Source organism: Lissotriton helveticus, chromosome 2_1 (assembly GCF_964261635.1).
Source record: "Lissotriton helveticus chromosome 2_1, aLisHel1.1, whole genome shotgun sequence".
In the NCBI taxonomy this organism is placed as follows: Eukaryota; Metazoa; Chordata; class Amphibia; order Caudata; family Salamandridae; genus Lissotriton; species Lissotriton helveticus.
In genome coordinates this window covers 1,006,250,144-1,006,278,043 of record NC_136059.1, presented here as the reverse complement: position 1 = coordinate 1,006,278,043, position 27,900 = coordinate 1,006,250,144, and positions in this window count along the sequence as shown.

Genomic DNA, 27,900 nt, shown 5'->3' with positions numbered 1-27,900 from the left:
CACATAACCCTTTAACCCCTGTCCCATCCACCTGCACAGCATGCTGGCACAATCCAATAAGGTGCCATCAAGTGGTCTCTGTGCACATCTCCTCTGGGGGCCTTAGCTCCACCCCTAGCTGACTTCACTGCCAGGGACTTTTTCACCAAAATTTCCAAGTAGGGGTCTCTTATGTTGGCTCCAGATGTCTGGGCTTCCTCCTTTGTTTATTGGACCTGGCCTGTCCCAACCCTGGCACAGTATCACAGATGAATACCAGATTCAGATTTTTCTTCCTACCCCTCCCTCTTTGGGTACTGATGAAGCACTGAAAATTGCTCCTTTTTGTGGGGAGGCCTTTTTTTCCCTCTGCCTTTGAGCTGAGTAATTTACTTGGCCTAATAGGGTGACAAAAGCCCTATATTCTGACCCTGAGCCAGAGAAATATGACATTTCTGTACAACCCTTGAGGAGCATATGTAGGTTCTTAGGACCTGCATATTCAAACTTGTTGTACATGTTTCACCCCAGTTTGATATCTCAACGGACTGTGTAGGCTTACTGTGCAGTCCTAAGTTAAGCAAAAATGTAATTTAACGCAGATTTCCTCCCATGTGTATAACACAGTGACTCTGCAAATAAACCAGTCAACCCTACTGTCCTTACCTATGAGTGCCCAGTAATAGTATAAGACGAGTGTCAGGTCAGCATCTAGCCCTGCAGTGTTTTTCTGTGCCATGCTACCTGTTTGCAATTACCAGGCTGTGCACAACGGTAGTCTCACATGTGCAGTCTGCACGCATGTGCACATGCATGTGTACACGTATTGATGTGTAACCAGCCCAGTGTCACTTACCCTAGCTGTTCTGCAGCAGTCTTTTCTTAAAAGATGTATGCTGGTGGTAAGCACCCACAGCCCAATTACCATGCAATTATCATGGATGAGCCTTGAGTAGGGAGACTCACCCAGAGTAGACGTCCAAAAAACGGGTAATCAAAAAAACAAAAAGAATCCGAGCAGATTAAATGAACGGAAGCCATTTGCTACACTCATCTATTTATTCACTCACTCCTCCATCTACCCACTCATCAATTCATGTTAATGTGTATGTCCAATATTCCATTCATTATCCACTCACCCACCCATTAATTTCTAGACAGCCAACTCTCAGTTACTTCATTCATCCTATTTTTTTCACATCAGCCCACTCATTCATCGAATTAATACAGCGGTAATTAAAACAATTCATCCAATCAATTGCCCATTGCACATTCACTGGTCGATTTACACTCTCATCAGTCAATTCACTCATTCATCAACCCACTCTCACAGCCACATAACAATACAGAAAGTGGTCCAAACATAAACAATGTCACCTAAAAAACATACAATCTAGCTTTGGCATTGCTTGTTGTTTCTGGCACCACTGCTGTCGATTTGGGTCTCTATGCTTCTACCCAAGATCAAAACCTTGCCATCATCCTCCCACATCAGCAATATTCCCTTCTTAAAATTAATTTGTTCTGCTATAAAATTAATTGATTCAACATTTTTTATGACATTGTCTGACTCAGCAATTAAATCCATAATTCTATCAGTGAGGAGGATTATTTTGTGTATTTAAGTCAAGAAAGTGGTGGAAGAAAAATGTAACTAGGCCCATGCAATCTACATTTCTCTCTGTACTATACAAACTGAGCACGAAATGTGTTTTATAACCATTCATATTTCCCCTTCACATCCAGGCCACCGTCTATGAATGGAAACATGATCACTAGGATAGAAACAACAACTTAGTGCAATTGCAAAATATGTATCCTTATTGCCAATGCAGTTGCCTTGTATGAAGAAAATAAATCACGATGATCTCGGTCTCATGGTGTAAAACGAATCAAGCATATACAAAACTTTGGCTTACAGGTGGTTCATTGAATGGAAGTATGAAAAAAAGAGTTGCGAAGTTGGAGGGAAAACGGTGTAACTTCTAGTCATGTCCAACCAGACCCAGCAGACTTGTTTCATAATCACCCTTGAGTTCATCGTACAAAAGAAAGCACATTTAACATTAAATTCAGAAATTAATATTACCTTCTAAGAACTGTATTCATATAGACACATCCCATTAAATTGCAAGAATTTTTTCTGCATAATAAGGTAAGCAATAGTTGAAATAATAGACATTTTAAATCAATGGAATCTTATGTCTAGACTTGCAGATCTTTCAAAATGCACAACACTATTGTGGTTAATATAGTTTATTATTTTAAGTTCAGTTCTACGGAATATTTTTGAATTAATTGTTTCTCCTTCCTGTATATTCAACACTTATAATTACTTTCATTTACACATTACAAATGAATTACAATTATACTCAGGGTCCTTCAAGCTACTTTATCTTGAAACATATCATACCATGATTGCCTGGTGTAGACTATTGCCATAAAATCACTTGAAAAGGGCTTGGGTTTCCTTCATGTCAATTTCGCAGCGAGAGACCAGAATTCTAATCAGTACTTTGTCATTAGTTCCAACGGCCTATGTAAGAAAGGAGAAGAAAACAATGCCCATTTGTATGTAATTTATAAACAACTACTCCAAACATCACTAATTACTCCAGCAATCCATCCTAGATACCAGTGAAGATGAAAGTTTTTGAGTTTGTGTTTTTATACCACAGATGTGAAACAGGCCTAATACATATAGCAAGATTTGAGTGTGGCTCTTCAATTGTTGGATTAATTCAAGCAACCTCCTTCAGACTTTGTCAAACATATCTTAGCTCAGACTAACAGAGCATACATCTCTCACCTAATGCTATTGGCTATAAACAATAGTTGTACCTAGGCACTCTTAAAGTCCATGTTTCCATATATGTGTAGTAAAACCTAACTCCTGATCCCAACTCAATGTAGCAACTCACATGAAAAAATCAATTTGAAAAAGTCAAATATGCAAAAGAACAACTCCTATTTATTTCTTATTGACAATGTATCATACTAGAAGTAGTATTCAAATATAAAGTGTACAAGTAGACCAATAACAAAAATAATTTCAGTTCCCGTAATACTGTTTATAGTTCAACACGTAGAGGTCTTATTCTTGACCCTTCATAGTTGGTATATGAAGATGGCAGCTGGCACGTGTTTCGTTACAAATGTAACTTCTTCAAGGCTTATGTTTGCATAATTGAGGATTCTTTTGTAAATTGTCAACCCATAGCGATAAGTTAAAAAGGTAGTCCCAAATGGGGATCCTGAAAGTCACAGTTGCCGATATCTATTGATTCAGTTTCTGAGCATCCACATTCAATCAAAGTGGACCCGAGAGACAATATATATAGCTTCTAGTATTGGGCAAATAGTCATTGACGTTCTCATTTATGTCACGTCCCCTCATCCCCCACGTCCTTCCACTGGCAAATCCTGTGGACCAAATCCATTCCCTGGGTCATCCTCATCCACCTCAACATCACCCGTCTCCTGAGCCTATTAGGCTTCCCACCAGGCCCTCAAGGCCACTTGCAGCTCCTCCTTTTTGTTGCTACTCTTCATGGGACATCCCAAAGCTCTGCAGAATTCCTTCAACTGATCAACCTTCTTAAACTCTAATTCTGCAGCCTCAACCTCACCGGCTATCTGGCTCCCCCCTGAAGCATGATGTGTGGTTTAAAGGTTACTCAACAATAGAACCACCAAATCAAAACAATATGTTGTTGCGTTGAGGTTTGCAATCAATTTATGATGTACACCAATTACTGTGAGTGGTTTTGCACATACGCATTTTAATTATGTTAGGATCATGTCCCACCGCTCTGCCGCCAAATGTTGGAGGCTGGAGTCCCAGTCCCGCACTACTGTCACCAAGTGTGCAACCTGAGGCTCCCCACTCAACGTTAGGCCAAGTAAGGACACTGTTTGAGATAGCCCTTCTCACCTCCTTAGTAGCTTGGCACAAGCAGCCAGGCCTATCTCCAATATGCAAAAGAAAAAATTGATGGACGGAATGCTGGACAATGCAAACATTCACCCCCAGTCACAAGGATCTGGGTTAAATCCATCATTTTTTTGCTCGCCACACCACCTCAGTTTGGACCCAGCCATATGCAAATCAGTCTTGACCCTGTTCCTTGTGGGACCAGTCCAGCCCGAACTGCCAGGCCAGGTCCTCCCTGGACCGTAAACAAGCATCCTGGGACCGGTTTCAGGGCATCACCCTTTATCAGCCAGACTAGCTTGAATCCAATGGTGTGGTGAGCACAGACCCACGTCTGGGCATACCCTTCCCACTTAGGGAGACATATGCAAAAGAAACAATTGATGGACGTAATGCTGGACAATGCAAACATTCACCCCTAGTCACAAGGATCTGGGTTAAATCCATCATTCGTTTGCTCACCAGCCCTCCTCAGTTTGGACCCAGCCATATGCAAATCAGTCTTGACCCTGTTCCTTGTGGGAACAATCCAGCCCGAACTGCCAAGCCAGGTCCTCCCTGGACCAGAAACAAGCATCCTGGGACCACTTTCAGGGCATCACCCTTCATCAGCCATGCCAGCTTGAATCCAGTGGTGTAGTGAGCACGGGACCCACATCGGGGCTTACCCTTCCCAATTAGGGTGACATATGCAAAAGAACCAATTGATGGACGGAATGCTGCACAATGCAAACATTCACCCCAGTCACAAGGATCTGGCTTAAATACATCATTCTTTTTCTCACCACACTACCCCAATTTGGACCCAGCCAAATGCAAATCAGTCTTGCCCTGATCCTTGTGGAAACAGTCCAGCCCGAACTGCCCAGCCAGGTACTCCCTGGAGGGAACAAGCATCCTGGGACCGGTTTCAGGGCATCACCCTTCATCAGCCAGGCTAGCTTGAATCCAGTGGTGTAGTGAGCATGGGACCCATCTCTGGGCATACCCCTTGCATTTGTCACCCCGAGTGGGACGGGTATGCCCAGATGTGGGTCTTGTGCTCTCCATGCCACTGGAGTCAATCTATCCTGGCTGATGAGGGCTGAAAGCCCAAAACAGGTCCTAGGATGCTTGTTTCCAGTCCAGGGAGGACCTGGCCTGGCAGTTCAGGCTGGACTGCTCCCATTGGGCGCAGGGTCAAGACTGATTTGCATATGGCTGGGTCCAAACTGGAATGGCATGGTGAGCAAAAAAACAATGGATTTAGGCCCAGATCTCTGTACTGGGGTGAATGTATGACATTGTTCTTCATTCTATCCATCAATTGTTCTTTTTGCATTTGTCACCCTGAGTGGGATGGGTATGCCCAGATGTGGGTCCTGTGCTCTCCATGCCACTGGAGTCCAGCTATCATGGCCTATACATTTATTTCAGTTGTTTATGGAAGATTAATTTTTGGATGAGAATGTTGATCAGTATTTGAGGGACAACAGTGCCAGTCTTAAGCCCTACTCTAGAGCTACTTGGTAACCTCCCAGAAATCTGGATGAGTGGAAGAAGATTTTTGGGTTCAACTTTTTTGATGAGCTTCATAAGGAAACCATTGATGTCTTCATATTGGTCTGCTAGTTCCTTGATGACAACAACCATATTATCTGCAATCATGAGTGTTGCTCTGTTTTGCTTCTGCTCCGGATGCTGTATTTTGTTGTTTATGGTATAGCATTGCCGTGAGATCACCCTGAGTATGACTATTTTTTAAGATCTGGGCTGCCCTTAATCACTTTGTGGATCGGTTTCCAGCGATCAATGCTCCAGGAAAGTAATACTGTGGATGTGTCTTTGGTCTTGTTCAAGGGTCACTTGGTTTTTAGGCAGTACATTCCTAGCAATAGGGCACATTATGAAACTAGGATGTATATGCTGTGTGAGAGTAGGACTGGATATGACTCCAATTCCAGGACTGACACCCCTGGTTGTCCGTCCACTTTCGGAGTGAGTGGAAAATTGTGGGAAACTTGGTAGAGGACTTTTTACTAAAGGTCACCATTTATATGTAATTCTACACTGATGTGCAACTGTTCAGGGAATTTACGTGGACACTTTTGCTTGTAGGGACAGTGTTTTGTGTAGTGATGAACTATTATCTGGGAAGCTTGCAAACAGAAGAGATGTCTAGATGCTGTATACTATTCATGATGAAAGTACTTCACCTATGACTGTTTGGGGTTAGGTTGCTGAAGTGAGCAAACCTGCGTGTATTTTATACTATAATAGGCACATGGGAGATGTTGATAGAGTAGATCAGAGGTTGAAACCTGACACTGCTCTTTGTAAGGCTTACATTTGGTATAACAAGTAGGCTATGCATATTTTCCACTTAGCAACATTTAATGCTTTTGTTGTATTTAAGGATTGTTTTTCCAGAGTTAAAGATGACATTTTTTTTAAGTTTCAGGAGTCTGTGATAGGCAGCCTTGGTGTAGTGGAACAGGCAAGTGTTACTAGAATTGGAATGGCGGAGGATGTGGCTAGATTGAAAGATCACCACTTTGCGGACCACATTCCTCCTACGTCCAAAAACAACTTTGTCAGTAGAAGATGTAGAGTCTCTATGCGAAGAGGTGTGCAGAAGGAGACTTTGTATGGACTGCCCGAGTGTCCTTCTAAACCTGCGTTGTGTGCGCCTGCTTGTTTTAGGATAAAGCACATGCAAAAGAGTTTTAGGGAGCATCCATGAGTCTAAAAGTGAACTTCCTGGTGTTGTAATTTTGCAGCGATCGGGTTTAGCATTTAGCTGAAGCCATCTTGTATTCAGCAGCCGTCTTGTCTGCCATGTGCTCACCATGTACTCTGTCCTTTCTTGCTGTCATTTACTCTTGTACTCTGCTTATAGACTGGCTATATTTAGGCTTTGCTACTCTGCACATGTGCAGAAGGAACTGTAATTGACCATACATCTGTCCTTTATAACTGCCAGGTTGCCTCTACCAGAATCACAAATTGCTAGCTCCTCCCTACTGTTGACTGTGCATTTCTGTATGACCTTTTATGTATGTAACCCTTCTCTTCTGTACTTGTACCGCCTTCTTTTGAGTCCCTGTGTGGGTATAAAAGGACCATGTTCCTTCTGTTCAGTGTGCTACTTCATACACTACCGAAGGGTGTTGTGTGAATGTAGGTTAATAAATAATTCGTTCTATATTCCAGTTTCCATGCCAACTTCTATCCTATTGGTCTGAGGACTTGTGCCGAGACGGGCGAGCCCCTAGCACTGGTAGGCCTAGCTGAGGCCCACCCCGACACTGGTCGGTATTGTTTTATATTTTTTGGCAAGGTTGTCAAGGTTGGCCTTAGTACAATGTACTTAGTTACAGCTGTTGGGTTTATAGTTTTGTATCTACTTATAAGCGTGGACTGGTTCATGGCTAGCAGTGGGCAAGGACTGGTGTCTGACTGGTTGTGTGCGTGGACTCGAGATTGGCTTGCGGTTTGAGTGGACTGATGCTTGGTTGGCGGTGTGCATGGTCTGGTACTTGACTGGCAGTGTGTGTGGACTAGAGCTTGGCTGGTGGTGTGGGTGGACTGGGGATTGGTGGGTGGCATGCGTGGACTGGGGCTTGGCTGGAGGTGTGCGTGGAATGGCACTTGGCTGGTGGTGTGCGTGGCCAGGACCTTGGCTGGCAGTGTGTGTGGACTGGTGCTTGGTTGGCAGTTTGTGTAGACTGGCACTTGGCTTGCGGTGTGTGAGTAGTGACTTTCTGCTGGTCACTACACACAGGAAGCCAAATGCCAGTCCACACTCTATGTCTGCTGGTGTGGTTTATGTGTCAGGCCTGTGGGCGTATGAAAGTGATGAGCCCTTGAATGGTGCTGCCTGTTAATGTGAGTGTTGTAATGTGCTGGTCTCGCGGCTGGCAGTGTGAATGGTTTTGTGTGTCACATATGAAAGGAGCGTGAATGGCCTGTAAAGAGATTGGTGCTTTGCTGTAGCTTTACAGCTCACGAGCTGTGAGTCACTAGTTCAGTGTTTTGGTCTTTCAATTATTAACAGTGCTTTTAATTTTTGGGAAATCTCTTGTTAATGCAATTTTATATATTGAACCATCACTCATCCTCGTGCCAAATCCAACCAGTATGTCTGTGTACTTGAGAAATAGATGGTGATGCAGTAATAATTGCCTTTTCTGTCTTTATCCGCCAGGGTATACATTGTCTCTTTTTGTCAATGCTGTAATGTGTGGGTTTCATGGCTGCCGGAGTAAATAGTCTTGTGTGTATCACGCACATAAGGTGTGTGAATTGTCTGTAAAGTGGCTGGGGTTTGACATGGCTTTTACAGCTCTTGAGTTGTGTGTTACTGGTTTAATGTTTTGAACTTTCATTTAACTGTGCATTTCATTTTTATGAAATCTCTTGTTAATAAAATGTTATATATTGAATCATTACTCACCATTGTGCCAAATCTAACCAGTATGAGTGTGTACTTGAGGAATAGATGGTTGTGCAAGTAATAATTGTTGTTTCTGTCTTTCTCTGCCAACTCTTGATATATTCATAAACTAAACACCCAGGGAGGTACACAGTGGTGTCTCTCTCATGGATCCCAACAAGTTTTCTTACCCACAATGCTCTGCAAACCTCAAAATGTGACTAAAGTTACACATTTCCCTTGGATTACTGTGCCATAATCTTCCAGAATCAGAAAGAAACCACAAATTTCCTACCACCCTGTGTCAACCAGACCTCCCGATAAAAATGCTGCATCACTTGTGTGGGTGGGCCAAGTATCTGCAATAGAGAAGGGCCCAAAACATATTTGTTTTTGGTCCCGGATTCAGTGGCCATGTAAGGAACCCACACATTTCTGAAAACTAGACACCCAGTGAAGTCCAGGGAAGTGTGGCTTGCATGTGTCCCGCAATGATTTCCTTTAGCTAAAAAGAATCACATTTTCCTCACTTTTCTGTGAGGGAAAGTTGTGGGATCATCGGGCAATACAAATTTCCTACCACCCAGGGCTACTCCCAATATAATAGTACCTCACTTGTGTAGGTGGGTCCCTACACAGGAAAGGGGCCAAAACATGTTGTGGAAACATCAAGATTATCTATCACAAAATGATCTGGTTTTGCAAGGGGGTCATCTGTGTTTTTGTTCCTGTACTCTGCAGTCATCTGGGTAACCTATATAACGCAGACAGTTCTGAAAACTAGACTCCCGGGAGAGTACAGGGAGGTGCTGCTTGTGAGGTTCCCCAACATTTTCTTACCTATAATCCCATTCAAACCTCACATTTGAATAAAACATCACATGTTCCTCACATTTCTGTAAGGGAGAGTTGTAGGATCACTGGGCTGAAAAGCATTTCTTACCATCCAGCGTTCCCCCGACAACCTGCTTTTGCAAGGGGGCACCTAGGTTTTTGGTCCAAGGATTAGTGGCCATCTAGGAAAACCCACCAAACCCATGCATTTCTGAAAATTAGACACCTGAGGGAGTCCAAGGAGGTGTGGTTTGCATGGATCCCCCAAAGTTTTCTTACCCTGAATCCCCTGCAAATCTGAAATGTAGCTAAAATATCTAATTTTTATCACATTTCTGTGTGGGATCACTGCAGCCGTACTAATTTCCAAATATCCAGCGCTCCCCACAGTCTCCCGAGTAACATAATACCTCACTTGTGTGGGTGGGCCAAGGGCCTGCAACTGGGAAGGGCCAAAACTTTGAGATTAAAAGGATAGCACAGGTAGCCCTAAGCGCTATATTTTCTATATACATTTTTAAGATGACTGTATGATGTGTAAGGAGTGAACAACAATCATAATCTAGCATAAGATGGGGGAAATAGTGCTATAGCAGACTGGGTGCTTAAACTACAGAGTGAAGTTGACTCCTCAGAGTTCAAAAGGTAGAGATGATGCAGATGGCAGATTTGTATGAAGTGCTACGAAGGAAGTATATGTGTTTGTGATTGGTTTTGTATGTTCCCAACCCATGTGGATCAAATTATGATAATATCGCAACTAATATTGAGGGACATTGAGATGTGAAATATATCTTAATATAATTCTGAGTTTGCACTTTTTGACAAAAAAATTATTTTATTGCTATGTAGAATTTAAGGTCAAATAATAAATATTCCAAGGTTGTCCTGAAGATGGTGGCATAACATATGGTTGTGAGCCACCAAAATGTTTGTCAGTGTTCTTCACATGAGTTGGAAATGGCCCTTTCTGTAGGTTAGCCCCAAACCTTTTGTCTTCCTCCTCCCTTTTTTGTTAAATTCATTTGCTGGCTATATGATTCTGGGCGCTTTACCACCTCTAACCACTGCTATCGTGCATATGCTCGAGACTCTAAACATGGTAATAATAGCTTATCCACAATTGGCATATTTAATTTACTGTTAAGTCCCTAGTAAAGTGCACTATATGTGCCCAGGGCTTTTAAAGTTTAATGATACTAGTGGGCAGTGGCGGCTGGTGACATTTGAAAGTAGTGAGGCGTAAATACTGAACTGTGGTGAGCGAGTGCAGCAAGCGAGGCCGAACCACCTATGGGAGGTTTGGGGGGTTCGGGGGGTTCTCCCACGAGAACATTTTGAAAAAAAGAGTGGGCAAATGGTGCATTCTGAAGCACATTTGAGAAAGAGGTGGCTTTGCGAATACATCTCTGGGAGTAGCCAGACAAGTCTCTTTGCACTTGCACAGATACATCTCTCTCCCTGCATTCACATAGGCACAGTCACCCTGCACTCATAGACCCATTACACGCCCTTCCCTGACACATCACTAAGCCAGCATTCACCCATCCACATCACTCACTCTGGACTCACACAGGTACACTGCTCAACCTGCACTCACACAGACATCACTCACCCTGGACTCACACAGGCACACTGCTCACCATGCACTCACACAGACATCACTCACCCTGGACTCACACAGGCACACTGCACTCACACACACATCACTCACCCTGCACTCACACAGGCACACTGCTCACCCTGCACTCACAGACATCACTCACCCTGGACTCACACAGGCACAATGCTCAGCCTCTTGCAATACTCGCGGTCGTGCCGTGGGGGTCATGGCAACATTGTATATTTTATTAAAAGGGATACGGCTATTTTTTTTGACCAGTAGGTTAACCAACAAAACGACGTTATTATGGGCAATCTCCGCAGAGGGGCCAAAAAATGAATGGGCATAACATCTAAACTGACGTGTCTCACGTATCTGAGCTGTTTTGAGGCACAATAGTACTCAGTGTGACAAACTGACACTTTCAGAATCTTCATTCAAAGTACCCTTTGTCTGCCTCATCTCGCCTGCCACAAATCCAGATTCTAAACTTTTGAAGTAATTCTGTACTGCGTTCCGGGCTTTGTTACAGCGCCTTGGGCACCCGCGGGGCACCTCAGCATGAACTGCTGCAGGCTCGAGTGTGCGCATTCAATTTACATCTGACGCACATGCGCTGAATCCTAAGCGTCGCGACACAGAGCACCCTTCACAGCTAATGGAAAGTCAAAAATGCACGTAACCCACATGGAGGAGGAGCGGAAGTTAGTAACATGCTCTATGCAAACTTTACACGAGCCTATGTAGCCCGGGCAGCTAGAAAGACATCAAAACAATAGAAGCTAACTGTAACATTAAGTTGAAAACGAAATCATACAAGAAAACTCTCATCCAGCCATACTTGAATAGAGCCGTAGGAAAGACAGTACTCAAGCAGATCCTTAGCAAGACTCATGGTACTCCCAATTGAAGAAGGCAATAGAAGATAGAAGTCACTAGCCAGGGTCGGCCTGTGCAGACTGTGCCACATTAAAAAGGAAACCTTGGAGCATCTATTTTTGTTGTTGTAGATTTATGTAGCGCAAACTCGACCGGAAGGTATTGGAGCGCTTTACATAGGTACGTTAAACAAGGACACAATCATTTCTTGGTAGGCACGGAGAGATTCGATGATTTGCCCAGAATCACAGGAAACTGAGCCGACGCCGAGGGTCGAACCCGGTTCCCCAGCTCCAAAGCCGGCAGTTCTGGGCGTAAGGCCACAACCTCCCCCCAATAATGCATCCGCACGGTTCTTTCAAATGCTCAACGCACTTTAATACATTTCTATCTAGTGGGGTGTGCACATGCTCTGAAGCAAAATACCTACACTTCTCTGCGGAAACCCCAGATTTGGGAAATACATTGCTGACCTGTAGTTGGGGAAGCAGGGACTAACATGTGGGCTGTTTTGGCTGGCACTTCACCCAGACACCCCCTTTCAGATCCTGGGGTTTCATGTGATATCCTATTGCGATCTGGGATCTGTAGTCCCTCACGGGATGCCGCATTAAATCAACTGGGCTGACACAGAAAATGCCAGGACATATTATGTTGCACGTGTAAGTGAACAGGTAGGTAAGGTTGTCCACAGCGGGACACTTGCGGTACACTTTCCTCAAAAGTCACAATCCCTTCTGTGCCAGGCCCCAATTGGGGCACAGCGGGTAAAGGGTGGTCTTTGAATAAGGGGGGGGGGGGGTCAGGTGGTGGTCTGGCTGCTGCCCTCAGAAGGCAAATACTCGTCCAGCAGATGGTTCACCGGTCTAACAGGGTGCCCTTCCCCCTCCTCCCCCTCCCTCAGGCATCGCCCAGTGGATTAGCGAAGCCCAGAGACTCGCTACCAATTCACAGTTTCCCGTCTGCTTGGGTGAGCCAGCTGGCAGGGTGCAGGCCCAGCTGCGCGCTCACACTGACTCCCCTAATCACCAAAGGCTGCCCAGAGCACCAGGTAGGGGCACGGAGACTGCACGCGCACGCGAAAGAGATCAGCTGCCAAGGTATGATACAGCTGGACAGGTTAATGCGTCTGCAGCTGACATGTGTGCATAGGTGCCAGGTTCGTGATTCCAGTGAGGCCGACTAGGCCTTCCCTTCCCATATGGATACATTAATACCAGATTTAGAGCGCTAGAGGCTCGCCAGGGGTAGTGGATGCCATCCAAATAGAAAGCTCTGCTTTTCAAAGATCAGGCGGAGCCCCGCGTGGATCACCTCAGTCAGGCATCCCCCCCCACCCACTGCCACCCAATTACTTTTATCAGATTAAGCTTTATAAAATCGCACAATAACCTGAGCAGTTTAAATGCACGCCGCAGCCTTCTCCCTTTACAAACAAAACGGGTCATGTCGCGCAGGGCCGGGGTTAACAAATTAAACATTTTAAGTTGTAAAACTTACCAGTCCGTGACCGCGCCCTCTGTGCTCCGGGGTCCAGGTCCCATTGCTGTTGGCGCCTAGCCGCCTACAGGAACTTCCGCCGACCGACGATCCCTCACAGCCAATCCTGACGCCTTTAGGGCACAGTTACTCTCTGCCCGCCCAGCCCGTTAGAAGACGGAGGCTTGAGCCTTTGCTCAACATGCACCAGCCACAGCAGGCACTAGTGCGCATGCGTGGGCACGGAGAAAAATTCGCCCTCCGTCCCCACTCATGTGCACTTGTGCCCCATGTCTGACAATGTGAATGCCTGTCAGTTAGCATGACGTCGGGCTGCCCGCCCCCTCTGAAGGGGGTGGGCGGCCCGACGTCATGCTAACTGACAGGCATTTTCAGTTCTTCTACATAGGCAGGGCATCTCCGACCGAACTTAAGTAAACTGACTGAGAGTTCAGTTTACTTAAGTTCACAAAAGCCGAGGTAGGGAGCTGAGGGCACGGTCCGGACAGCTGGTGGGGCAACGCCCCAGCGCCCTTAATGGACGCACCGCCACTGCTAGTGGGCCTGCAGCACTGATTGTGCCACCCTCTCAATAGCCCTTTAAACATAGCCGAGGCCTGCCTTTGCAGAGTCTGTGTGTGCAGTTTTTCACTGCCATTTCGACCTGGCAAGTTAACCTACTTGTCATGTTCAATCCTTCCTTGTTATTACTTATAAGTCACCTCTAAGGTTGACCGTACTTAACCCCACGGACAGGGTGCAGTGTATTAAAAGATAAGACATGCACGTTTGAGGTATATATGCCTGGTAGTGAAAAACGATTACATTTGTTTTTCATCACTGCAAGGCCTATCTCTTCCATAGGTTAACATCGGAATTGCCTTATAAAAAAATGTACGTGTAATTTCCCATATGGAGCAGATAGAAAATTGTACCTTGGTGTTTCTGAACCCACAAGCTAAAAACACATCTTTTAGTAAAGTTGGGTTTTAAATTACAGGTCTGAAAATGCCACTTTTTGAAATTTGGCATCTTCTTACTTTAACAGTCCTGTGCTTCTTACTGTCTCTGAATACACATCTGGGGTAGTGTCACAGCTGGGCTTTTTGCATTTTCTCTAGACAGTCACACAAAGGGAGCTGGAGTGTGACAGTTGCACCCTGATGGCCCATCACCAGGCTGATGGGCCTTTCTGAGGTAGATTGGGAGAAAGGAGCTGAAACCTGCACATGAATAGCACTGTGCCTGTGCCCACAACAAGTGTTGCATACTCCCCTGTAGTGCATCTAGGGCCAGAGAAGGAATGGCATGGCCCTTGCACAGTTTAAAGGCCTTTTTGATGTCTCCCCCACCTAAAATGCACATTTGGGTATAAGTACTTGACCCCGGACGCCCCCTGTTCAGTTCACTTTGGGGTCCTAAGGAGACTCTACAACTAAGAGGAGCTGTGCTGCCATGAGGGACTGCCACATTGCAACTTGCACTGCTGTGTTGGCCTGTTGCCTGCTACCTTTGCAGTGATGGAGAATTGAAATTGCCCTCTACAATCTCTTTTTCACCCAAGAATTCCAAGAGCTTGTTGACCTTCCCCGTATTTGCTAAATCTCTGGGCCTTAAAATACTTTATCAACATCTGAGCTGCTCCCGGGCTCTACCCCCTGCGATCCATCAGCTGTACCCTGCAGCGATTGGTGTCTTATTGCCGAGAGCAGCACTCCTTGGTCGGTCTGCCTATAGAGCTCGGCACTCCTTGCACTAGGACCTGAGCTTGCCCATTGCCAATGTACAGTGAAGCTAGGCATTCTATGCTAAATTGATGCCCATAAGCTGCACTCTACACTCAAGTGCTGGTGGAGTGCCCACAAAAGAAGCTGCACCTGCACCCACGCGCTGCAACCCCTCCCCTGCCCATTGCTGAGACAACGAGGCTGCAGAAGACAATGACGACCTCATCACTGCCCCTTCCACTCTCAGCCAAGCCGTGTGACTTGCCACAAAACCATCGCCACGGCGGGTGCGCCATATCGGAGGTCGGCGCCACTGTTTAAGGTCTCTGTTGTGTGCAGCCACACCCAAGAGGTGATTGTGACTGTCCCGCACTTTTTCTAGCCAGACCCCAGCGGTCCCTCTGACTGTGCTGCTCTCCGCGCAGCTGTGTGAATGTGCTTTCTTTTGTTTGAGGCTGGGCCAGAGTGGTCCCTGTGTTTGTGCTGTGCTCCTAGCAGCAGTCGCTTGGAAAACAACTCAAGTCAATATAACACATGCTCAATTCACTAAACCTCTTCTAAGGCTGTAGTAATACATGTATTCACAGCGCTTATATCTTGCATTTTTGTGTTTTGGTCTTATTTTAACCAGATAAAGATACTTTATTTTGCTACACAGATGAGGATCCTTTTCAGTGGTGCTCTACCTGTGTTACTGTAATCCGGGTGTTGCACAAACACTTCAAGCATTGCTTCTTGAGATAAGTCTGACTGCTCTGTGCCAAGCTACCAGTGTGTGAGCACAGTTTGTATTTATTCTGTTTCTAGCTTACCCCGACTAGAGTGGTGGGCTCTACCTGGCTTGATGAATACCTTGGCCAACCAGGAACCTCATTTCTAACAACATCCCATCAGTTATGAAATATAATGTTTATAAACTACGGGCTTATTTACAAGCCCATTGTGCCATTTTTTTGATGCACTGGTGGCACGATGGACGTGTCCATATTTGCAAGGCCACGTAAAGTCCCCCTGCAGGACTTTTAATGGCCTTGTAAATAAGGGCCCCTTTAATGTATACTCTGCGTTAACTGTGCTTTACATGGTTGTTGCTGTGGATATTGCCACTCAACATTCATGGAACTTGACGCATTCCCAGATTTACAAGATTTAGTAAAACTGGGAATACTTCAGAATCCTATGCCTCCCCAGGGGAGGCATAGGATTGGTGCAAGAAGGAGAAATACTTTTATTTCTCCTCGCTCGTTGTTTCCTTCTTCTATGCATACTTCATTCTGCAGCACGCATAGAAAGAGGAAAATGTGCAGTGCAGGCACCCTTGCAAAATGATGCAAAGGGGCCGGCGCTGGCGCATGGCAGTCAATTGTGCGTCAGCACAGGGGAAAGCACAGGGATGCGTTGTATTTTTGTTAATACGATGCATTCCTGTGCTCTGAAAATGACGCAGAACAGCGCAGCTAAATGGCTTGCAGCGCCGCACTGCATCATTTTCTTGTACATTAGGCTCTACATGTTTGAAATATTGGTTGGGATCAATAGTAGCTGAGTGTTGTTTTTACAGTGTGAATGAGAGTATGTATGTGCATGGAGGAATGTGTTTTTGTGGTCTATTTTTGGAATTGTTTCTTAAATTTTTGCTTAAAGATTAGGTGCTATGAAAAATTGTGTGGATCTTTCCAGGTTATTGTGAGTAAATCCCCATTACCTGCCCATATAAGTCAAGGTGGTGTGACCTTTCGGTCAATTGAATGTCAATAGTTGAAAATCAACGTAATGGCTTTCTTTGCCAATGCTGTTGATTTACTATTCGGTGGAACAGACCATCGGCCCTGTTGGAAGGATAAAATAATATGCCAGTGTGGCATAGTACATATCCTTTCCTAGGAGTACTTGGCTAACATTTTGCAATATTTGACTTCCAAGATGGCCAAGTTGTACATTCATGCTGACAAGGCATGGGTCTAGAGCCACCAATGGTCATTTTTTATTTCACCGGTAATTTTAGAACGTTAAAATGTGTTGTTCGCAGGAGCATACAAAAACAAAGTGAGTGGACCTGTAACACTTACCAGCTGTCGGGCCCTGAAAAAGGAAAACAAAGTAAAGTCAGTTAGAAAATTGGGGAGCAGTTTGAGTGGGTTAACCAGTGAGCATCAAGTGACGGGGAGATGTTGGGGACACAATGTTTACATATGTGGAAAGTGCAGGAGTTCTCGAACGAAAATGTCATGGGCTAATACATACACCTTTGGAAAACTCCTAAAGACATTAATTATAGCCAGCTGAGCTACAGTAACACATGCACAGATCTCTGCACACAGATTTACACTTAAGCTGTATCTAATGTCCTCTTGCTAGATGCAATTTGCAAACTGCACGAGGGGTTTTACTCCAATGAGTAGGAATACAATATGTTTACATGTGGTGATGAGGACTTAAAGTATTTCTGTAAAGTTACTACTACTATTTTCATGCATGATTTGGCCAGATGTATTTCTACATATGGTAGGTAGAGATTTTCGGCTATACTATGTTGCAAACTACAAATCAAAAAGAATAGTAAAACAGGCATTATCTGAGAGAAAAACAACACAACTGAAAATCATCTAAAGTGGAAGCAAGTAAGTACAGTACATAGCCTGGGCTATGCTCGCTTCCCCTTGTGCTGCAAGGCATCATGGAGTTAGACATCTGATTCATTTGTGTTGTGTATAATTGTGCAAGTGTGTTTGTTTTGGGACATGCAATATATTATAGCGTGTTTATGAGTGGATGTAGAGGAGTTATATTGCATGAACATATTTGTAATTTCCTAAATCTTTGCATCTGGAATGTTTATATTTTTACAATGTGAATTTGTATAGGTATTTGCAATGTCTAGAGTGATTTGACCTTTTAATTGTTATATATATTTTATTGGCTGTAGGTATTTGGTATTATTCAGTTTCTCTGATTGATTATGTGTCAATCTCTTGCAGTTCCTATAAGTGGCCATGTGTGGTGTGTGAGTTACTTCAATGCTAGGCTATAGTAGATTTAAGCATTTTTGGGTGGTGGTACTACTGAAGCAGAATTTGGTGTAACTGTAGTAATTTGCATGTGCCTTGACTTAATGTAGGTGTGGCTTCTCAGTGGAAGAGAATATAGTGCACTGCTTTTCACTGTGGTGTTACCTGATAGATATGTGAGAGCGAAGCATGCACTGTAGCTGCCTGTTTCTGTTTTGTGTGAAGTTTGCGTCCCACATATGTGTGTGGCTTCTGTTCAGTGTGTTCAAAGTCTGAGCTGTATCTGCCTGTGCTGTACCACTTCTGTCTGTTCAAGAAGGTGCTTCTACTGCTACCTGCACTTCAACTTTTAAATTTTTACTACAAAATTCTGCACTGGTGCTATCTGTTCGGCCCTAGGTGTGAGGGAAACGTGCAGGGATGTTGCTTATTTACCAACTGCTTTGCCTTTCTGAGTAAAGCTCTCAATGCTGTTGGTAGTACTACCCCTGTATTTCCACTGCCTGTGCTGCATGTGTGTAAGGGACACATACACTACTACAGCCTGCGCTGCTTGTGTTTTGTGTGCAATGGGAGTGGCATTGTACCTATGCTGCATCTGTTCTATGCATGTAAAAAAGCTTAAAACGCTGCTGCTCCTGCTTTGAGTGTTTTTGTCGGTGAGCGAAGATTAAAGCACCACTTCTACTGATGCACAATTAGCTTTTATAAGGCATTTATTCTCAGATGGACCTTTCTTCATCGTATTGAGGAGGAAGAAGCCAGGATGTCCCACTGTCGCCCACCCAATGAGGACCAATAATTGGTAGCCAACTCACAAGTAGGAGATCATGTTCAAATACACTGCTCTCAGTACCATGCTATAGAAATGTGGAGAAGATAACAGGCACATTGAAATCCAGAGTGGCAAAGGTGTGTGCTTCAACGACTTTGAAGTGGTCCAATGCATTGCCACTTGTGTTTATGAGTCTGAGAAGTCTACCAAACCGGAGGACAGAATTGACGCCCCATGAAGTCATTATGGGTCGAGTGATGAGAAAGGCAGTTGTTCCTGCATATGCTCTCAACATTGCAGATTACATTATTTTAGATTATTGCAAAGGTTTTGCTGATGTGATACGTTCTGTGTCTCACCAGGTTGGAGAGGCTGCCCTAGGGACTCAACAGGAGCAGTGCCATGACCGCAGTCCTGGTGACTCGGCAATGGTGAAGAGGCACATGAAGGAGTAATGTTTGGAACCCAGTTGGAGAGAGCCCTACTAGGTGATCCTGGTTACCAACATTGCTGTAAAGTGTGGAGGTCTCCCAAATTTGGCTACATTGGATGATACTCTCAGTTGCTGAAGGTGTTGCCTATCATAGTCTACCGTTAATATTTGAAAATCCTTGCAGTTTATTAACCAGTTTGTTCTATGGTAGTGATCACCTGTAGTATTACTATTCAAATGAAGAGCTGATCTTTTCTGAACTTCCTGTACTAAACAGCTTAAATCACATCCTGAAGCTTCACTAGCTGAAACTATTGGCTATCTATTTAGACCAGCTCAATCTTTGGACATAGCTGATGCAGAAAGAAATAAACTAACAAAAATTCGGGCGCGCTGAAAAGAAAATCATAGATTTAGCAGAAAGTAGATGCGGTAATACAACAGTTAAAACTACTGCATTTGCACTCTGTTAAAGGGGCCTGCTGATTTCCCTACATGGCTCATTGTAACAGGAGTTTTCTTCCCGGCATTTTGTAGTTGACACACAACACATATATGACAAATGTTGTCAGTAATCGATCTGGATTTGGAGTTAAACCACACTTGTTGGAAGAGGCACATCATTGAATCTCTCCCAACATGTGCAGGACCCTGTTAAGGTCTAGCCATAGGTGGTAACAAACTGTCAGGTGATACAGGTCAGACGTCAGTGTAAACCCAAACGTTGTCTTCCCTTTTGATGTTTCCAGCTTGTACCCAATTTTGCTGTTCAACTTCTGTCACTTCTTCCTGTACTTGCCTTACCTCTTCCCATTTGTCTATCGTGGTCAACAACAGGTCGCAATTTGTGACGTCTGATGTTTCATTATTCAAATCCCCATTAAAGGTAAGGGAATTTATGGTCCAGTATATGTCCATTCCGCATATCTATTGCCAACAGCCACGTAGTCTTGCCTCTGGGCTACGCTCTTGACTACTTCAACTTGGGAAGGCAATTGTAAGGACAGCAAAAGATTCCTCACTCTTTTTCCATTTTGTATTGGCGATACTGAGGAAGTCATGGACTCACACTGGGACCACAATTGCTTAAATCATGCACAACTCCAAAGCTGTACTGACTATCCGTAAAAACTGTTACTCTGAGTTGTTCTGAAATGCTGCAAGCCCGTGTCAAGGTGATTAACTTGGCAACCTGCACCAAACACACTCCTTGCAACCATGACACTTTCACGGCACCTGGAACTGTACAAATGGCATAAGCACCTTTCAGATTTCCTTCATTGTCTTGCAAGCAGGAACTGTTAAGAAGCAACATATGATCAGATTCAAGCAACGGTTCATCTTGTATATCAGCTCATGGCTTTGTACATAACTAAGTTACATTGATGGGATATAAATACGATACATACATGTTATTGGCCTAATATATACAATATAACCTTATAACCGCACAATAGCATTGCATTATTCTCATTGTATTACTGAAGTTAGGAACGATTCACTTTAGTACTTCTTAAACCTATTGGTGTGACCGAGCCATCTTGTTTCGTTTCTCTGTCTCAAGTACTGTTTCCCTGAAATCACGTGATTAAGCTTTCTGCACGAAATCACGATGGCAGACTTAGCTGTCTACTCCACTCATTAGTTTGTAGCTCAGGGAAACCCAAGGTCACACCTGCTCTTCCTGTGGGATGCGCACATTCTAGCAGACCCCGTTCCTGCACTCCCCAAGCTACAGATAGAAAGGGAGTCACCCTTCCTGACCTCCCCAGTAATGAATAGCTAAGCTTTGAACTAATCATGTGTGCCATATATGGTCCTTCCTTCACTCTGAACCAACTTGTAACTTTCCATGTGTGGTGATTTCATGTGTTCACTGAAAGTATATCTGTCTGGTTTTGACTGTAAGCCAGCAGTCTTCTCCGCGCACCTCGAGGGGTGAGGATGTGAGAGGCTCCTCTGTTCAGAGTCTCTTGTATAAAAAATGATTGACCCTTCTTCACTGCCAACTGACTGATTATTGATAATTGGTAATTGGGGAGGGGCTATTGGTAAGTATAGCTCCATAGCTCTATGGTAATGTAATTTTTTGGTTCCTTCAACATCCAAGCAATCATGTCCAACTTCAGCTGTCAAGGTTAAAATTCCGGGAAGCGGCAACAGACTCAATGGTTTCAATATAATGCATCTTTTAAGAAATATGTTATCTGCGCCCAAAAGTATTTGCTCATACTTTGTAATCCAACTATTTGTTAAATAATGTGTATGAGTATGGATCAACAGCATCTCCACTGAGTGAGGCACATAAACAGTCAGCGAATATACCATGTCTATGCGCTTACACTGTTCAAGACTCAAACATGCAGATGCAACCGCTTTCAAACATCCAGGCCAAGTTGCAGCTATAGGATCAAGCATCGCTGAAAAATAGACAATAAGCCTGCAATTGCTTCCATGTATTTGTCAGTACTGAAAGAGCACAGTCTTCCGTTTCACTACAAAACAACACAAAGAAAGTGTTTTAATCAGGCATTCCCCGGGTGCCCTACAAAGGCAATCTCGCAGCTCAGTTAAGGCAGTCATACACCTGGCATCCCAACGTACCGGATAAAACATGTCTTTGTGTGTCAACTTCTGGAGAGGATTTGCTGTCAATTAAAAGTTTGACATCCATTGTCAAAAGTAGCATTCCATTTGTAAGAACATGCAATCTTCTTTTTGGGGAGGTGGATGACTCGTGTTAAGAATCACAGAGATTCTTTCCTATGACACTCTCCTTGCTCCTTTTTCAAAGTGTTTGTCCTAAGCATAGGACTTCAGTTTGGCAAAACTGTATCTTAGTCAGGGATACTTTATGTCCATATTTGACCAGATGATTCAGAAGGGCAATTCTATCAGTTTTGCAAGCTTCCTTAGTATTTGACGCCACTAGCAGGTTGGAAATGTACTGTACTACCACTGAGTGATTTGTCATTTTACCAAAGACTCAAGATTCTTTTGAAGAATCTGATTAAAGATTGATGGGCTTTCTGTATATTCTGTTGTGACTCATCACCATGTAAAAACACGTTTGCCTGAACAGAAAGCAAAGAGGAACTGACTGTCCTCATACGAACGGATAGGAAAGAAGACCTGACACAAGTCAATGATTGAAAACAATTCTCCCTCACATAGAATCTGAAATAAGATCAAAGCTGTATTCCGTACCAAAGGACAACATGAGACAACAATGGCATTCACTTTCCGCAAATCCTGCACAATACAAACCTTCCCATTCAACTTCTGTAAGCCCATTATGGGAGTGTTACATGGACTACCCATTATCTCCTTAAGGATCCCTTGTTCAGTCATTGAGTCGATCACAGGAGTAATCCTGGAAATAGTATCTGGAGTCACATTGTATTGTGGGATCCTTGGGTATTCTGCATTTGGTATCACAGTGATTCGGATTTCTTTATCTGTAAAGTCCCAGACTTTAGGAAACTTAGGGGCCCATTAGGATGACGGGCGGACTTAGTCCGCCCGCCATCCCATCGTGGAAAGGGACTGCCTGCCATAAGGGTGGGGGTCCCGTGGGGGAAATTAGGATGCGCCCGCCACAGTGGCGGGCGCATCCTGTATTTTTACCATTGCGGCATGGTAAAAATACATGTTGTGCATTTCAAAGCACAACGTAACAGGCACCGTGCAGTGCCTGCCACGTTATTCTTTGATATGCAGGGGGATACCATAGGTACCCCCATGTGCACGCCCAACTCCCCGGAGTGACATTGCCGCCACGGAAAGGCATTGGAAAATGCCCATTGTAATATGGCTGGCGGTCTCTGATAGACACCGCCACCATATGGAACCCTTTTCCGCCCCGGTCGGCCGGCGGACAGTCTTTCCGTCCGCCGCGGCCCCCCAGCCATGATAATATGGCGGGGGGTCATTCCTTCATGGATGGCGAGTGGATCGCCCCGCCAGGCTGGCGGTGGCTACCGTCGGCCTGGCGGGGGCGATCCTCACGCCATCCTAATAGACCCCCTAGTGTCTTATAATTCAATGAGCAGATCTTCTTTGGTCAGAAGGTGATACATTCAAAAAGTCAGATCTCTGTCTGGCAAGTTTAAAGACAACATCCTCATCATTGGTATGAAACATCTCAACCTTGCCTGTGTTTTTTTATGCCTGGGAGCACCATGACATTGCTAAGCATTGCCACTACAGGGGAAGAACTTCCCAACTGATAACGATCACACCAGACTCAGGGGGTGAGCCGCTGCCACTGACAACCTCTAGGGAATTACATTCCCACAGTCCTCTGACGCATCCCCACCTGTCTGTACTCTGCATTACTTGACTAACTCACAATCCTCCTGTGCAGGGGAAAGCATTTCGACCTTGCCTGTGTTTTATTTCACGTTGGCCAGCACTGTGACATCACTCATGCATTGCCACTGCAGGGAAAGGGCTTCCCGACTGTCCAGGACCATGCCAGACTCAGGGGGTGAGCCTCTGCCACTGACACTGGTGACTGCAATTCCCACAACCCTCTGCCACATCACCACCTGTCTGCAATCTGCAATACATAACTGACTCACAGTCGTGCTGCGCAGGGCGCACTGGCTGCGGCCAGGTAAAGCCTGGGCCAAGGGCAAGTCTGTCTGTGCCTGTCAGAGCCCAAAGGAGGCTGGGCTGGGCCCCTCCTCTTGGCTTGTATGTTTTCCATCCCTTTTCATCTAGGGGCTTTTGATCATAAGGTAATACTTCAGTTTAGGTGGGCTTCCATGGCGTGTTTCCTGCTATTTCGGCTTTATTGATGTCCCTTGTGTGCTATTTATGTTTGCCTTTTATATTTATATAGTCAATGATAGACAGTTACTTAATTTTAACCACCTCTAAACCAGAAAATTGTAAGCTTAAGGAAATCAACCTCCTAATTGAGAATGTCAAGTACCTTATTTTTAAGAGTGGGTGAAGTTCGCGGAGTTGCACTATGCGGACTTCTGCAGAGTTGCATAAAAACTCAGTGGAATTCTGTGGAGTTCCACTCCGCACTACTCCACTTTCCAAGCAACATGGCTGCAACCAAGGAGAAAGGAATGTGGCTGCAGAGCAGAAAAGCACAGCAACAGGCTCACACTTCACTCTTTCTAGTGTGGTTAAAGTACCAAGAAGCAGTTCTGCGTGTCGTTCACGCTGTATAGAGGGTAGGCCCCTCGGCACTTAGCTTCATGTTGTTGTTAACGGCCCAGAAGAGGCCCCCCTAGGGCCCCACATTCCTTGTCCGCGATCTCCATTGTCCCGGTCCACTAGGGAAGATCTGGGAGGCAGGGGGGAAGAGATGTAGGGACCGCAAATGGCCAAATCAAAACCCAATCCATGGCGGGTGAAAGCAGGGGACAATCTGTCACTGGTCCATCAGGGTGCAGGCTGCTGGGTCTCAAGGGTGGCTGTACCAGTCATCCGGGGTGGACCATAGAAGAGACAGTGTGTGATAGTCTCTCTGTTACCCCCCACAGCTGCCCCAGTTCCATGGATGGGGGTTATCCTGGCTCCAAAAACCATGTCCTGGATGCTCCTGAGAGTGAGTTGGCATTGGTGCAACAGTGAACGGCATGGCTCCCCGGAGCATGCAGAGTGGGCTAGGTACTTATTGTGTGCACAGGAGCTGAACAGATCCTTGGCTTTCTGGTGGCAGACCAGAGAAGGATGAGCAGTGGGAAAGTGGGGGGCAGTCCTCGGCAAGCGCTGCCTGTGCAATCCCAAGCGCTGCTGGGGAGGAAGAGGGGCTGATGGCTGGATCCCGGGGGATTAGGAAATCCTGACCTAGTTTGAGGGAGGGGTGCTCAATACAGCACGCGTCCTGAGTGAGTTGTCTGTTTACTGTGATCTCGGAGTTGTGAAGAGAGTGGCGGAGGCACTGAGGCCTGGAGAGAACTGAGGAGTGTAATGAATGATGGCTGCTGTGCTCACTGCTTCACTGCTGCTGCTGCTTTCTCCTGCATACATTTCCTGCACATCAGGAACACAAAAAGCCAATTTAAGGGTGATCAGAGGGGCCAAACTCTGCCAAACAGTGGAATCGGAGTTTTTTGCTAAACTTCGTGCTCTCAGCGGAGCGCAGAGTTGGGAAAACTCTGAAAACTCCCATGGCGGCACGGAGTTGACCTCCCACACGTACTTATTGGTAAGAACAACAATTGGTCCTGATGTACCTTTTTTGGAGACCAAAGAGGCAAAAGGACTCTTCAAATTGATTGATTGAGTCACCCAAAACGTTTTTCCATGATTACTTTAATAATAGAGTAAAATACTCTTCAAACATGCACCAGAGAGAGAGACAAATCAATTGGATTCAAAGGCAAAATCTTCTTTATATGTTTGTTATAGTAATTGCATATTCGATAGAACCTTAGGCGGTTGTCAAAAAAAGGGAAGTGCAAAAAAGTGCTTATGTGTGAGGTGAATGGAGAAAGGGGAATTCAGAAAAGTAACAGTTTAAAGACCATAGTATCTTCATTTTTCAGAAATAACTCTGGTTGCAATGATACTGAGAAACATAAGCCAGTGCTCTTAGGCCTGTTTACTACACAATTATGGTATACTCTCCCATGTCTGTTTTTTAGAATTATGCTTTTGTTATTAGAATGCAAATTGATTCTCCTGACATCATTGCTTTCCGTATAGATCTGGGCAATGCTAGATACATTGACATCGATAACATCCATGCCAGAAGGGTCAAGGGAACTCTGAGATCGGCAACCTTGTCTACTCTAGAGGAGTCACTGGGGAAACATTTTGGTAAATCCCATCTAACTTTAAGAGGATACTTTAACACCACCTTTGAGCCCTTAGATCACAATGATGTCAACTTAGAGATGGAAGAGGATGAGATCTGGGACGTTCCTCAGCTCGACTTACCTCCAATACAAAAATAGTCCAATGTAGTTCTACAATTAAAATCACTTTCCCTGGACTTTGAAGCGAGATCCACCACCGGGAGATCCAAATGGGATAGGAGTGGCGCTTATACTTATAACAATCTTGCTCATTCTAGCTGCATTGATTATATTCTAGTGGATCTCTGATTGTGGCCATATTTTAGGGATATGATTGTTAAGTTCAGGGTACAAAGTGATCACAACCCATTGTGTCTTACAATGCTAACATTTTGCTCTATTTTGGGGAACTCCCAGTCTACTCCTGTCCTCACTGTGGAACTTTATTGGTCTAATGATATGCGCCTCTTAAAGTGGTGCCAGCTGGCTGCGTAGCCTCATAATCTGTCTGTGATTAGTGCTAATCTGCAAGTATGCTTAACAGTGATTATTGTGACTACTGGTGGTACAAGGGGGATGGCATAATTATCGAGACCCACATCAACTTTTTCAAAGGCATTTTAGCTTATTTTACCTCCCCAACCTCTAATCATCGAAACAGTCACTAATGGTCCAATTTTGGTTTTAATCGGAATGTAGATCCTCACGGAAACACCTGGGAGAGTCATTAAAAATAAAGTATATCTCGCTGATACACTCAGCTAAGCAATTGTACAAACTTGCCCAGCTTCAAGCTAAGAGGGAAAGGGACAAAGGCAGGTGGTGGGATTTGTAATCTGCTTGTACAACCAGAGATTCTTCCACGGTTTTGGCATTGGGTGTTGGTTAAGTGGGGAATGCATGGTTCAGCAACCACCTATCATAAACATATAACTTCTTTTTCTTGAGTAGAGCAATTCTCAGCTTTATATTCCACTATTCACCCACCTTTTCTAGAGGGGACTTCCAAGAGTACCCCTTGCCCAGCTGACCCCTTCGTTGACACTGAGGTCTCCGTTAAGCTTGTTGATGTCACTCTTGCTCTAGATACAGTTACCAGAGGTATGGCTCCAGGGCCAGATGGCATCTCTGCACATCCCTTTTTGCAAGAGAGGTAAAATTGGTCAAGATATATCCTTTTGATAGCTAATGCTTTTGCAAGGGGGACTCCCATACCATATTCCTGGAAGGGAGCTGAAGTAATCCCAATTTACAAGATAGTCACATCATTGCCATCTAATTACAGGCCAATCAGTTTAATTGATTGTATTCAGATTTTGTTTTCCCACCTAATCCTGGCCAGGATCCATGTTTGGATTGGTGACTTTAATGTCTTATTACCTTGTCAAGTGGGTTTTCGCAGGAAGATAGGTACTTTGGACTATGGACTTGGTGTTTTGGTTCATTTAGGACTGTTGTCATTTGCAGAGGCAGCAGGTATGTTGCCTTCGTTGATCTTAAATCAGCTTTCTACCTTGTCCCACGCAATAAACTGTGATAGGTGCTCAGTGACATGGGCTTTCCTTCGGCGCTTCTTACTGTGCTATCACGATTGCATGATGGCAACTATGCTCGAGTACGCTGGGGAAACCAAGGACAGATGAATGAATGGCTCCAAGGCTGCGTATTGGCTCATGCTCTACTCTCCATGTTCTTAAATGATACAGGTCACACCCTTGCTGGCCTTTTTTACAGATGCTTCCATTTTGGCAGGTGTCAAAATATCTATTTTATTGTTTGCAGATGACACCATATTAATGTCTAAAATCCCCAGTGGACTGCAGCGTGCCCTTTGCAATTCCAAATTTCAACTCCAGTGGACTTGGAATCAATTCTACAAAGACCAAGCTTATGATTTTTAACAAGCACAAGTCCTTTAAGGGTAGGCTGGAATTGGAAGGAGAACCCCTTGAAATGGTTTATGTTTTTACCTATGTTAGGTATTACACTATCATCACCCTTTACCAGGAAGTCCCATGTGGAGTCTAATGCCCTCAAATATAGGCAGATTGTGAGTGCTATAGCCATGGAG